Source organism: Orycteropus afer, unplaced genomic scaffold (assembly GCF_000298275.1).
Source record: "Orycteropus afer afer isolate SDZICR_OR568_19922 unplaced genomic scaffold, OryAfe1.0 scaffold00424, whole genome shotgun sequence".
Taxonomy (NCBI): Eukaryota; Metazoa; Chordata; class Mammalia; order Tubulidentata; family Orycteropodidae; genus Orycteropus; species Orycteropus afer.
In genome coordinates this window covers 65,528-80,500 of record NW_006922011.1, presented here as the reverse complement: position 1 = coordinate 80,500, position 14,973 = coordinate 65,528, and the positions used below count along the sequence as shown (strand labels likewise).

At 38.3% G+C, this 14,973-nt stretch overlaps 1 protein-coding gene across 1 annotated transcript in view; it reads left to right on the top strand.

Moving 5' to 3' along the window:
• The window catches only part of ACYP2 (acylphosphatase 2), a 277,282-nt gene that overhangs the window by 231,233 nt on the left and 31,076 nt on the right, over positions 1-14,973 (top strand). The gene's annotated exons all lie outside the window — the stretch shown is intronic.

Sequence of the window (14,973 nt, the reverse complement as noted above, 5' to 3'; positions counted from 1 at the left end):
CACTCATCTTTTTATATTTTGACTGTGGAATCTTTTGGAAGAACTACCTTTGTCATAAGTCTTTTCACCAAAGATGCTTAGCACAGGGTCAGCTTGTTTTCATTAAAAAGAACAAAGAATTGAGGTTATGACAGCAGGAAGCCTAGAAAGGATCAAGGTAGGAGCTGTGGTAGGCAGACTTTTTCTCTAACAAAACTCGGTTATTTTTTTTTTAATCTCTGTGCTGCTGTTATAGCAACAATATGACAAAACAATAAATACTTAATTTTTCAAATTTAATAAAATTCATGAAGACGGCACAGGGCCGAGCAGCGTTTCATTCTGTTATACAAAAGGTTTCCATGAGTCGCAGCCTACAGCAACTAACAGTAACAACAAAGAGCCTGCCAAAACTCAGTTTTGAATAAGAATTAACTATGACCAGTGTGCCTTAACACCTCAAGTTTGAGCAGGCAATAGGGAATAAGTCTTATGTTCCTGCCTAGAATTTAAGTATACAATGTTTTAAATGCACCCTTAGAAGATACAATGCATTTCCTTCTGCCTTATTTAATAGTGTTCTTTTTAATGCCAAAAAGAATCCAAAAGAAGGTACATGGTTCCCAGGAGAATCTGTCGATTTTGTAATTAGTGTTTTCAATCTCAAAATCTCATTGAAGTTATTAGGTAACATTTCTAAACCTTTCTGTCTGAGTACTTCTGAACAAATATCCCAACCACCTTCCTGTGCCAAATCGGGTGTGAGAGGAAGACCTGTAAAGCCAATAGTTACAACAGTTATTTTTGGAATGAAAACAGGAATTTTCATCATACACAAGTGTCTGGTTTTGTCTCTTGAGCTTCACAAAAACCAGCATGATATTGAGACTATAAAATTGTTGCTCTCTAAAACGAAATGAATAATCATGGGAAAGTAAAATTCTCTTTTTTTGGTCAAAAATTTTTTAACCTTAGAATCTCAAAAATTCTTGCTTAGTATTTATATAAAAGGAAGCACAGTGGGAGAAAGCCATAAGAAGTCATTGTCAAACTGTTTCCTCTGAGCCACAGTGTTTGTAGGAAAAGAAAACATTACATAAACCAACAGTTTCTTTCACATGGAAACAAAGGAGAATGACATAATCATAGCAGCAGGTTTGTTCTACCACATAAAAGATCTTTCAGGGATGCTTTTAATCTCCTTTAACTAACTGAAAATCTGCATTCAGTTGCAACCTGACAAACAGGCAATAAAGTCACAAAGAAATGTCAACTTAAAAAAAAAAGACACACATGTATATATATATATATATATGTGTGTGTGTGTGTGTGTGTGTGTGTGTATACACACACATACATTTGTTGTTGTTGTTGTTGTTGTTATGTGCCATCGAGTCAAACCACTATGCTACCAGAGCTCCCATATACATACATATATATATATATATATATATATATATATAAACAAACTTACTGCTGTAGAGTCACATCTGACTCATAGCAACCCCTCCTTGGGTTTCCGAGGTGGTATCACTACGGAAGCAGATTGCCCAACTTTCCTTCCGAGGAGTGGCTGGTGGGTTTAAACCACCAGCCTTCTGCTTAGCAGTAAAATGCCTTAGGCCCTACACCACCAGAGCTCCTATACATACATACATGCATACACACATACACAAACACACACATATATATACACGCACATATAACTCAACTCACTGCTGTTGAGTTGGATCCGACTCATAGCAACCCCTCCTTGGGTTTCTGAGGCGGTATCATTACAGAAGTAGATTGCCCCATCTTCCTTCCAAGGAGTGGCTGGTGGGTTTGAACCGCCAGCCTTCTGGTCAGCAGTCAAAATGCCTTAGACGCTATGCCACCAGAGCTCCTATATATATCTATATATAATATGACTTTGTTATAAGGTTTAGCTTTGTTGCTGCAGAACAGGAAACAAAAGATCATATTAATTAAATTTTACTAATAACCTATTTATACTATGGATAATTGAGAACATTATCAATATTATTTTAGGTTGCCAGAGAAAGTACAGACTCAATTACTTAAAAAAGGGCCAGAGCAACCTGCACTGAGATGGTCCTGAATTCTCTAGTCCATGTTCTCTTCTTCCTAATATTATTTTAACATTCTACGCAAGGTAAGAAGGAAAAATAAATCATCTCTCCTAAATAACCTTGGCCTTAAGAAATGCCCCAATAGAATTTATTTTGACCTTGAGTTAAAATGATCCAGCTCCACTAGGTGACTATAATGAGGCTGTTCTGTATTTGTTCAAGTTACATTTCATGTAAATGCTTTAATTGTATAAGTTTGACTATACATACTGTCCAAAAGTGAGCCAGGCCAAGGTGAACCTAAATCCAGTTTTGCTTTTCCAGTAGCATCTGATTATTTAGATTTCATTGACTGGCCTGTATCTCACTATTTCACTCCCCACCACAGGGAACTGAGGACTGACTCTGTTGGACTATGACAGAGACTTAAATCTTGTAAATACATTTTCAGCCATTTTTCCTGAAAATAATACCATGTGACAAAATGTAGCTTCTGATACTAGATAAGGAGAATTTTTGTTACTGTTGTTACATTTTCCCTAAAATTATGGTGTAAGAATGGAATGAGGATATCTTCCAGTGATCTGTTCCAGGAGCACCAGGGATGTGGCTTCCTGAGGCTTTCCCAGGGGAGAAATGGAAAGCTATCAAGCACAGAGAAATCATGAAGCAGAATGATAGAAGCTAACATATTAAGTGAACTCCATTTGTTGTTGGTGGTGGTGCCATCGAGTCATCTCTGACTCACAGAGACCCTATGCATAGCAGAAACACTGCCTGGCCTTGTGCCAGCCTCACGATCCTTGCTATAACTGAGCCCATTGTTGCAGCCACTGTGTCTGTTCATCTATTTGAGAGCTTTCCCCTTTTTCATTGACCCTCCACTTTACCAAACATGATATCCTTCTCCAGGGAATGGTTCCTCCTGACATCATGACCAAAGTAGGTGAGACAAAGTCTGGCCAATCTTGCTTCCAAGGAGCATTCCAGCTGCACTGAGATTGTTAGTCCTTTTAGCAGACCATGCACAAAGTTGTTAGTCCTTTTAGCAGACCATGGTACTCTTAACATTCTTCTGCAGTACCACCACTCAAAAGCATCAACTCTTCTTCAGTCTTCCTTATTTATTGTCCAGCTCTCACATGCAAAAAAAGGCAATTAAAAATACCATGGCTTGGGTTAGGTGCACCTTAGTCTTCAAGGAGACATCTTTGCTCTTCATCACTTGAGAGAGGTCTTTTGCGCAGATTTATCAAATGCAATACGTCGTATGATGTCTTGACTGCTGCTTCTATTGGTGTTGACTGTAGAGCCAAGTAATATGAAATCCTTGACAACTTCAATCTTTTCTCCATCCACCATGAAGCTGTGTATTGGGCCAGTTGTGAGGATTTTTTGTTTTCTTTATACTGAGGTGTAATCCATACTGCACACTGTAGTCTTCAATCTTCATCATTAAGTGCTTAAAGTCATCCTCACATTCACCAAGCAAAGTTGGTCATCTGCTTATCTCAAGTTGTTAATGAGTCTTCCACCAATCCTGATGCCATGGTCTTCCTCATATAATCCTGTTTCTCGGATTATTTGCTCACCATACAAGTTGAATAAATATGGTGAAAAGATACAACCTTGATGCACTCCCTTCATGATTTTGAACCAAGCAGTATCCCCTTGTTCTGTTTGAACAGCAGCCTCCTGATCTATGTACAAGTTCCTCATGAGTACAATTAAGTGTTTTGGAATTCCCATTCTTCTCAGCATTATCCATAATTTGTTATGATCCACAAAATTGAACACTTTTGCATAGTCAATAAAACATAAGTAAACATCTTTCTGGTATTCTTTGCTTTCAGCCAAGACCCATCTGATATTAGCAATGATATCCCTCATTCCACATCGTCTTCTGAATCCAGCATGCATTTCTGGAAGCTCTCTGTCAATACACTGCTGCAAACATTTTTAGTTATCTTCAGTAAGATTTTATTTGCATGTGATATTAATGATATTGTTTGATAATTTCCACATTCTGTGGGATCATCTTTCTTTGGAATGGGTACAAATATAGATCTCTTCCAGTCAGTTGGCCAGATAACTGTCTTCCAAATCTCTTGGCATAGCTGAGTGAGTGCAGCATCATTTGTTGAAACATCTCAATGGGTATTCCATCAATTCCTGGAGCCTTATTCTTCACCAATTCCTTCAGTGCAGCTTTGACTTCTTCCTTCAATATCATTTTTTTTTTTTTTTTTACCATATGCCACCTCCTGAAAGGGTTGAACATCAACCAGTTCTTTTAGGTACAGTGACTCTGTATTCCTTCCATCTTCTTTGATGTTTCCTGCATCATTCAATATCTTGCCCATAGAATCTTTCAGTATTGCAACTCAAGGCTTAAATTTTTTCCTCAGTTCTTTCAGCTTGAAAAATGCTGAACGTGTTCTTCCTTTTGGTTTTCTAATTCCAGGTCTTTGCGCATTTCATTATAGTAATTGGCTTTGTCTGCTTAAGCTGCTCTTTGAAATCTTCTGTGCAGCTCTTTTAGCTTGTCATTTCTTCCATTTGCTTTAGCTACTCTCTGCTCAAGGGCAAGTTTCAGAGTCTCTTCTGACATCCATTTTGGTCTTTTCCTCCTTTCTTATCTTTTTAATGACCTCTTGCTTTCTTCATGGCTGATGTTCTTGATGTCATCCCACAGTTCCTCTGGTTTTCAGTCATTGCTGTTCAATACATCCAATCTGTTCTTTAAATGGTCTCTAAATTCAGGAGGGATATAATCAAGGTCATATTTTGGCTGTTGTGGACTTGTTTTAATTGTCTTCAGCTCCAATATGAACGTGCATATGAGCAGTTGATGGTCTGTTCCACAATCAGCTCCTGGCCTTATTTTGGCTGAAGATATTGAATTTCTCCATTGCCTCTTGCCACAGATGTAGTCTGTCTGATTCCTGTGTATTCTGTCTGCTGAAGTCCAATGTATAGTTGTTGCTTATGTTGTTGAAAAAATGTATTTGCAATGAATAAGTCATTGGTCTTGCAAAATTCTATGATGTGATCTCCAATGTTATTTCTATCACCAAGGCCATAATTTCCAACTACCGGTAACTCTTCTTTGTTTCCAACTTTTTCATTCCAGTCACCAGTATAATAAACACATCTTGATTGCCTGTCTGGTCAATTTCAGACTGCAGAAGTTGGTGGAAATTTTCAATTTCCTTATCTCTGGCTTTGGTCATTGGTGGGTAAATTTGAATAATAGTAGTGTTAACAGGTCTTCCTTGTAGACATATGGATATTTTCCTATCACTGACAGTGTTGTACTTCAGGACAGATCTAGAAACAGTCTTTGTGACAATGAATACCACACTATTCCTTTTCAATTTGTCATTCCCACCATAGTAGGTCATATGGTTGTGTGATTCAAAATGGCCAAAACCAGTCCATTTCAGCTCACTAATGTGTTGGATATCAATCTTCATGCATTCCATTTCATTTCTGACAACTTCCAATTTTCCTAGATTCACACTTCATACATTCTATTTTTCAGTTATTACTGGATGTTTGCATCTGTTTCTACTCATTTGACTCATGCCACATCAGCCAGAGGAAGTCCCCAAAGCTTTACTCTATCCACATCTGAGGAGTCAGCTCTTCCCCAGTCAAATTTTGAGTGCCTTCCAACCTGATGAGTTCATCTCCAGCACTGTAGGGGACAATGTTTCAGGGCTATTCATAAAGTTTTCCAGTAATACATCAGACAATGTTTCCCTGCCATTCATAAGTTATTCACTGGCCAATTGTTTGAGAAGTGGATGGCCCATGCCTTCTTCCCAGTCTGTCTTAGTCTGGAAGTTCTGCTGTAACTTGTCCACCATGGGTAACCCTGCTGGCATTTTGCAACATAGTGGTATAGCCTCCAGCCTCACAGCAACACATAAGCCACCATAGGATGACAAAATGACAGACCAATTAATCTCCCTTAATTGTTCCTAACCCCTCTGCACCAGCCTACCTAGGGCAACAGCCTTAAAATAGAGCCACCCCCAAGCAAAAAAGATCCTCCAAGCCCTGGGCCTGCCTACCTCAGGCCCCAGCCTTAATAAAGAGCCACCCCCCAGGGAAAAGCAGCCCCCAGCCCTGGGATTGCCTAACTCAGACCCTGGCCTTTTAGACCAGCCCTCAAGCAAAAAGCAGCCACCAAGCCCTGAGCCAGCCTACCTCAGACCTGGCCTTAAAATAGAGCTGCCCCCAAGTGAAAAACAGCCTCCAAGACCCGGGCTGCCTACCTCAGGCCCTGGCCTTAATAAAGAACTGCCACCAAGCAAAAAGCAGCCCCCAGCCCTGGGCTGCCTACTACCAGTCCGGCCTTAATAAAGAGCTGCCCCTAAGGGAAAAGCAGCCCCTAGCCCCGGACCCACCTACCTCAGACCCCAGCCTAAAATTAGAGCCACCACCAAGGGAAAAGCAGCTTCCAAGCCCTAGACCTGCCTACCTCAGGCCCCAGCCTTAAAAAAGAGCCACCCCCAAGTGAAAAGCAGCTCCCAGCCTGGAACCTGCCTACTTTCATTTAGATAATTTTGAATGTCAACATGTATTGCTTTATAATAAACCTTCAAGTTCTATTTGATTTGCCTAGGATAACATTTGGTGAGATAAAAAGAAGTTAATTTCAATTAATGCAGTGTCTAATTAGTGAATATTTAGTCAAACAATAAAATGCAACAGTAAGTGCATCCCTAGCTATAGATATTATAGTTTATAATTATGTATTATACAAAAAATTGTAGCTGAAACTTCAGTAGGTTATGTGTTCACCCTTTCTATCCTTGTTAGGAGAAATTTCTTTAAAGAAAATAAAATCATAAACGTCTTAGGTTTCTCTCTGCCTTTAATTTTTACCCTCCCAAAGTTTTCATTCTGAAATACAACTCTTTCCCTATCTTCTGGTTCCAGAAAAAATCCAAATCCTTAGCAAGTTGTACAAAACCTTTCACCATTAGGCCAAACCAAACCTGTTTCCATTGTCGATTCTGACTCATAGTGACCTATTCGACAGAGTAAAACTGCCCCCAAAGGGTTTCCAAGGTTGTAATCTTTACAGATGCAGACTGCCACATCTTTCTCCTGTGGAACAGCTGGTGGATTTTCAGTTAGCAGTCAAGTACTTAACCACTGTGCTACCAGGGCTTCTTCCTATTAGGCTACAACCCCAATATTCTATTTTAATTCATAAGAATCTCACACTCAAATGTCTGTACATTTTATTTTATCACCTGCTATTTAAATACTTACTGTCATATTACACATACTTTTACATACTAGTAAAAATTCATCTTCATAATTTTAATGGCTACTATTGTTTTATATGGGAGCTCTGGTGACATAGTGCCTAAGGCATTTGACTGCTAACCAGAAGGCTGGCGATTCAAACCCACCAGTTACACCTCAGAAGGATGATTGGGCAATCTACTTTCATAGAGGTACCGCCTCGGAAACCAAGGAGGGGTGTATGAGTTGGAACCAACTCAACAGCAGTGAGTTTTTTTGTTTTGTTTTGTTTTTGTTTTTGGATTGTTTTATATGGAAATATTGTAACCATTTTAACCAGTTCCTAATTGTTGGACATTTAACTTGCCTGAAGTATTTTTGTTACACATAATGGTAGAATGAACATCCTTGAAGCAAAAGGCTTCACCCACATCCTCAATTATTACCTTAAGTTAATTCTTAGAAGCAGAATTTCTGAGGCAAAGTACATGCACATTGTTTTTACCTATTTAGCTTGACAATACATGCAAGATACACAAAAGTTCAAAAGGAGCAATATTCAGTGAAAAGTAAGTCTCTTTCCTTTTCTTTCTGTCCAATATCTGTTCTCCCTCCTATGAGGCAACTACTTTGGGCAGTTTCTGTTTTTTTTTTTTTTTTCCCCCAGAGATATTTCGTGCTTTCACAAGCATGTTGTTAGGTGAGGTCAAGTCAGCTCCAACTCATAGCAACCCTATGTACAACAGAATGAAACCAGCCCAGTCCTGCAACATCCTCACAATCTTTGCTATACTTGAGCCCCTTATTACAGCTACTGTGTCAGTCTTGTTGAGGGTCTGCCCCGTCTTCGTTGCCCCTCTACTTTACCAAACATGATATCCTTCTCTAGACTGATCCCTTCTGACAACATGACTAAAGTAGGTGAGAATGATGTCTGGTCGTTCTCACTTCCAAAGAACATTCCAGCAGCACTTCCTCCAGGACAGATTTATTCGTTCTTCTGGCAGTCCATGATATTTTTGGTATTCTTCACCCACACCGCAATTCCAAGGCATTAATTCTTCTTCCGTCTTTTGTATTCATTGTCCAGCTTTCACAAGCATATGAGGCCATAGAAAATACTTGGCTTGGGTCAGGCACACCTTAGTCTTCAAAGTAGCATCTTTGCTTCTTAACACTTTAAAGAGGTCTTTTGCAGCAGATTTGCCCAGGGCAATAGTATGTCTGATTTCCTGACTACTGCTTCCATGTGTGTTGACTGTGGATCAAGGTAAAATGAAATCCCTGACCTCAATCTTTTCTCCATTTATCACAATGTTTCTTATTGGTCCAGTTGTGAGGACTTTTGTTTCCTTCATGTTGAGATATAATCCATACTGAGGACTGTAGTCTTTGATCTTCATCAGTAAGTGCTTCAAGTCATCTTCACTTTCAGCAAGCAAAGTTGTGTCATCTGCATGTCGCAGGTTGTTACTGAATCTTCCTTCAATTCTGATACCATATTCTTCTTCATGTAGTCCAACTTAGATTATTTTGTCAGGATAAAGATTGAATAAATATGATGACAGGATACACCCCTGACATACACCCTTCCTGATTTTAACCATGTAATATATCCCCCCTTGTTCTATTCCAATGACAGCCTCTTGGTCTATGTACAGGTTCCTCATGAGCACAATTAACTTGTTCTGGAATTCTCATTCTTAGCACCATTATCCACAATTTGTTATGATCCACACAGTCGAATGACTTTGCATAGTCAATAAAATACAGATAGACATTTTTCTGGCATTCTTCGCTTTCAGCTGAGATCCATCTGACATCAGCAGTGATATCCTTTGTTCCCCATGCTCTTCTGAATCCAGCTTGTATTTCTGGAAGTTCTCTGTCAATATAGTGCTGCAACCGTTTTTAATTATCTTCAGCAAGATTTTACTTGTGTGGGATATTAATGATATTGTTCGATAATTTCCACATTCTGTTGATCACCTTTCTTCGGAATGGCCACAAATGTGGAACTCTTCCAGTCAGTTGGCCAGATAGCTATCTTCAACATTTCCTAAATGAGTAAGTGCCTCCAGCACTACATCCATTTGTTGAAGCATCTCATTGGGTATTCTGTCAATTCCTGGAGCCTTGTTTTTTTGCCAGTTCCTACAGTGTAGCTTTGACTTTTTCCTTCAGTACCATTGGTTCTTGGTCATATGCTACCTCCTGAAATAGTCACATATCAACCAATTCTTTTTGATACAGTGACTCTGTGTATTCCTTCCTGCATCATTCAATATTTTGCCCACAGAATTCTTCAGTATTGCAATGCAAGGCTTGAATTTTTCTTCAATTTTCAGCTTGAGAAATGCTGAGTGTGTTCTTTCCTTTCGGTTTTCTAACTCCAGGCTGTGCACATTTCTTTATAATACTTTACTTTGTCTTCTCGAGCTGCCCTTTGAAATCTCCTGTTCAGTTTTTCTATTTCAGCATTTCTTCTATTTGCTTTAGCTACTCTCCATTCAAGAACAAGTTTCAGAGTCTCTTCTGATGTTTTCAAGCATATACATATAAATTAATTACTATAAATGCTAAAAAGTGAATAGAATTATTTCAATAATGAAATTAGTTTTGTAATATCATGTTGTTGTTGTTGTTTGCCGTCGAGTTGGCCCCAACTCATAGCAACCCCTCCTTGGGTTTCCAAGGCAGTATCACTACGGAGGTAGGATTGCCCAACCTTCCTTCCGAGGAGTGGCTGGTGGGTTTGAACCGCCAGCCTTCTGGTTAGCAGTCAAGTGCCTTAGGCACTATGCTACCAGAGCTCCTATCATATTCTAAATAATTCACAACCACAAAGCTTTCCACAGTAACCAAACTAAAACAAACCCACTGCCATAGAGGCAATTTCGACTCATAGCAACCCATTAGGATAGAGTAGAATGCCCCATAGTATTTCCAAGGTTGTAAATGTTTTCAGAAGCAGACTGCCTCATCTTTCTCCCAGGGAGCAGCTTGTGGGTTTGGGCTGCTGACCTTTTGGATAGCAGCCCAAATACTTTAACCACACCACCACAAGAGCTCCCTTTCTACAGCAAAGCAGCATTCAAATATTTCAGTTCTGCATTATTACTTAATTTAAATTTTACTTGCTTATGTAATGCTGTAGGAGTCTTGCTGGCAGAATGATTTAAGGGCTCGGCCGGTAACAGAAAGATTGGCTGTATGTACCCACCAGCTACTCCTAGGGAGAAAAGACCTGATAATCTGCCCCCGTAAATGTTACAGCCTAGAAATCTCTATGGGGCAGTTCTACTCTGTGCTATAAGGTTGCTTTGAGTTGGAATTGACTCAATGACATAAAACAACAGGATTTAATGTTGTATCACTTATCAACTACCATGATATTTTTATCTTCATTGGACACTCTGTTCCGTGTCTAACTTTTTATTATAGAAAATTTCAAACATAACTAAAAGTTAATATAATTAACTTTTATAGTGTAATATTATTATAATATGATATAATGAACCCCCAAGTACCTAACTTTGTTGTTGTTAGGTACCATCAAACCAGTTCCGACTCATAGTGAACCTATGTACAATAGAACATAACACTGCCCAGTGCTATGCCATCCTCACAATCATTGCTGTGTTTGAGTCCATTGTTGGAGACACTGTGTTGCCCGTCTCATTGAGTGTCTTCCTCTTTCTCACTGACCCTTTACTTTACTAAGCATGATGTCCTTCTCTAGGAACTGGTCCCTCCTGATAACATGCCCAAATTATTTGAGACAAAGTCTTACCATCCTTGCTTCTAAAGAAGCATTCTGGCTATACTTCTTCTAAGACAGATTTGTTAGTTCTTCTGGCAGTCCATTGTATATTCATTATTCTTTGCTAATAACATAATTAGGAGCTCTGGTGGCCTAGTGCCTAAGGCACTTGACTCCTAACCAGAAGGCTGGCAGTTCAAACCCACCAGCCACTCCTTGGAAGGAAGGTTAGGCAATCTACGTCCATGGTGATACTGCCTCAGAAACCCAAGGAGGGGTCGCTATGAGTCGGATCCAATTCAATGGCAGTGCATTGCATTGTTTGTATAATAATATAATTCAGATGCATTCATTCTTCTTTGATCTTCTTTATATTCATTGTCAAGCTTTCACATGTATATGAGGCAGTTAAAAATGCCATGCCTTGAGCCATGCACACCTTAGTCCTCACAGTGACATCTTCAAGGTCTTCAAAGTGACATCTTTGCACTTTAATACTTTAAAGAGGTGTTGTGCAACAGATTTGCCCAACGCAATATGTTGTCAAATTTCTTGACTGCTGCTTCCATGGACAGCATGAATTGTGGATCCAAGTACAATGAAATCCTTGACAACTTCGGTCTTTTCTCTTTTCATCATAATGTTGTTTATTGGTCCAAATTTGAGGATTTCTGTTGTCTTAATGTTGAGGTGTCCATACTGAAGGCTTTTATCTTCATCAGTAAGTACTTCAAGTCTTCTTCACTTTCAGCAAGGAATATTGTGTCTTCATATCTGATATGAAGATCTGCATATCTCAGGTCTTCATATCTGATATTCAAGATCTGTATATCTCAGGTCCTTCCTCCAGTTCTGATGCCACATTCTTCTTCATGTATTCTAGCTTCTTGGATTATTTTCTCAGCATACAGATTGAATAAATACAGTGAAAAGATACAACTAACACAAACTTTTCCTGATTTTAAACCATGCAGTACAGGCAATCCCCAGGTGATGAACATCCAACTTATGCACAACCCATAGTTATGAACCAACCCTCATAAATCTTACTATATTAAAAATAAAGGTAATAAATAAACATAAATAATGATTGAAGTAATACAATAGTTAATAATAATAGATGAGCACCACTTTGTGACATGCATCAAAACATTATTAGCAGTATTGCTATATTATTATGTTAATAATGTTTTAGTGTACCTAGAAATGTTTCTTTAGTGTTTATATGCATAGATACATGCACTGTATACTAAGACAAATATTTGATTAGCTGACATTAGATATAAACCATACCTAACTGTTCTGACTTACATACAAATTCAACTTAAAGAGAGACTTAGCAGTGGAACTCATTCATAATTCAGGGACTTCCTGTATCCCCTTGTTCTGTTCCAACAACTGCCTCTTGGTCTATGGACAGGTTCCTCATGAGCACAATTAAGTGTTCTAGAATTCCCATCTTTTGAAATGTTATCTGTGATTCACTAGGATCCACGTAGTCCGTAAAACACAGGTAAACATCTTTCTGGTGTATTCTTCTTTCAGCCAAGATCCATCTGGCATCAGCAGTGATATCCCTTGTACCATGTCCTCTTCTGAATCCAGCTTGAATTTCTGACAATTCCTGTCGATATACTGCTACAACTGTTTCAGCAAAATTGTACTTGCATATATTGTTCAATAATTTCTACATTTCTTTGGAATGGTCACAAATATGAATCTCTTCCAGTCAGTTGGCCAGGTAGCTGTCTTCCAAATTTCTTGGCATAGACAAGTGAGCATTTCCAGCATTGCATCCATTTGCTGAAACATCTCAGTGGGTATTCTGTCAATTCCTGGAGCCTTGTTTTTTGCTAATTGGTTTTTGATCATATGCTACCTCCTGAAATAGTTGAACATTGACGATTTTTGGTCCTGTGACTCTGTGTCTTCCTTCCTTCCTTCTTTCCTTTCTTCCCCTTCTCCTCCTCTTCTTCCTCCTCCTCCTCCTCCTCTACTTTTTTCTTCTTCTTTTTAAGTTTTTTGAAATCCTTTAGTCCGTAAGGGCAACTGACAGCACAGGAAACACAAATGCTTTTTATACATGGGATAGATGCTCAACCTCCTTCAATTTGGAAAATGCAAATTAAAAAAACAATGAAAATTTATTTAGTAGACTAGCAAAAGATTTTAAAAATTGTATTAGTAAGGAACAGAAAAATAAGCATTGTGTTCATTAATGATGAATATAAATTGGTATAATTCCTTGGAAGAATAATATGTATCAAAATTTGAAATTGTCACATCTTATCACCCAGCAATTCCACTTCTATAAATGGACTACAGATGGACTGGAATCAAAGCTTATGAAGCAGCTAGAATTTAAGGTAAAAAATCTAAGCAAAAATCACATCAATCTTCTGGTTCTGCTGCTGATATTTCTCTGCTGCTGCTTTTCACTATCTCCTGCTCTTTACAGTATTATAGCTCTCTCTCCTGGGTCTGGGAGGTTCTCAGTGCAGGGACCCTGGGTCTAAAGGACATCAATCCCCTTGTTAGGGTTCCATACACTTTATTTGCATTATTAGCAGCCTTTTCAGTCCCCTTGGTGGGTCACATACACCTTATTTTCATAGGTCCACCCAACCACTGTGAGAGTTACAAAACAATGCATGGCTAAAAGGGCCATATTAAATAAGTCACCATACCACAGTAGGATTCCCCGCCTCCTTTGAACTCAAATAACAAAGACATCATGTGACAGAAATTGCCATAGCTAAAATTTGGTGAAGTGTTTGTGTTCAATTTATTGTGATATGTCAACTAATACTAAATTCTGGTATTCTGAATTATAATTAAAAAGCCAAAATCATAACTGTATTCTTAGAAGTGAGAGAGTTACAGCTCCTGGTGAGAGAACCAGGAAGAAGTCTTGATTGTGGGATAATTTTCCAAGAAAGAGTTTAAATATAGACAGTATATTCTATATACTGTAAAGAAATCTAGATGATTAATTTAGTGATTATGGAGAATGTTTTACCATGTTCCAATTTTTTTTTCCTGTTACACAAATTCAATTAAATCTATTTGCACAAAACAGTGCTATAAAAGTAGTAATTAGTTCTACTGGGTAATTATTTTCTTCTTTAGAGTGAATGAGTTATAACAGAAGCAACAACAATTACACAGGCTTCATTACTGTTTATTTCCCTTTATACCTTTACTTATTTATATCCCACATCCTTTTACAAAGAATCTGAAGTGACCATTACTATCCATTTTTGTGTTATTATTCATAATTCATTACCCAAGGGACGCCAATTCTCTTGGAAATGAAATTTATGTTAATTTGAGTATTTTTGCCTGAAAACTTTGAGCTTAAATACTAAATAAAAATCTCTTATGTAAGAACAACAGAAGAATATACAAGTTCTCCAAAACTTTCAAAAAATATAAATACAAATTCCCAAAAGAATTACACCTCTGTGTTTTTTGGGGGTGGGATTGAAAACAAAAAAGTGTTGTTGAATCTATTCCTACTCATGGCAACCCTGTGTGTGTCAGAGTGGAACTGTGCTCCATATGGTTTTCCGATGGAAATAGATTAGGAGTTTAGTTTTGGTTTCTCTTGTGTGTGTGTGTGGGGGGGGGTGTTAAATATGAAAGGAGAACAGTGTTTTGTGACTTGTAATTAAATGATGCTTATTTGCATGTAGTTATGTGTACACTTGTATTTGTATATTTATAGGAAAGGTGTAAAATAATATACCTGGAAAAGTGGCATCTTCTGTGAGTGGGGCCTGGAGGTGATAGTGAGGGGGCTTTTACTTTCTGTTTTCTACACTTAAATCCTGTGGGAACTTTTGCAGTGAATAGGTATTACTGTTTTGATTAATAAGAAGACAAAAAAAAAAA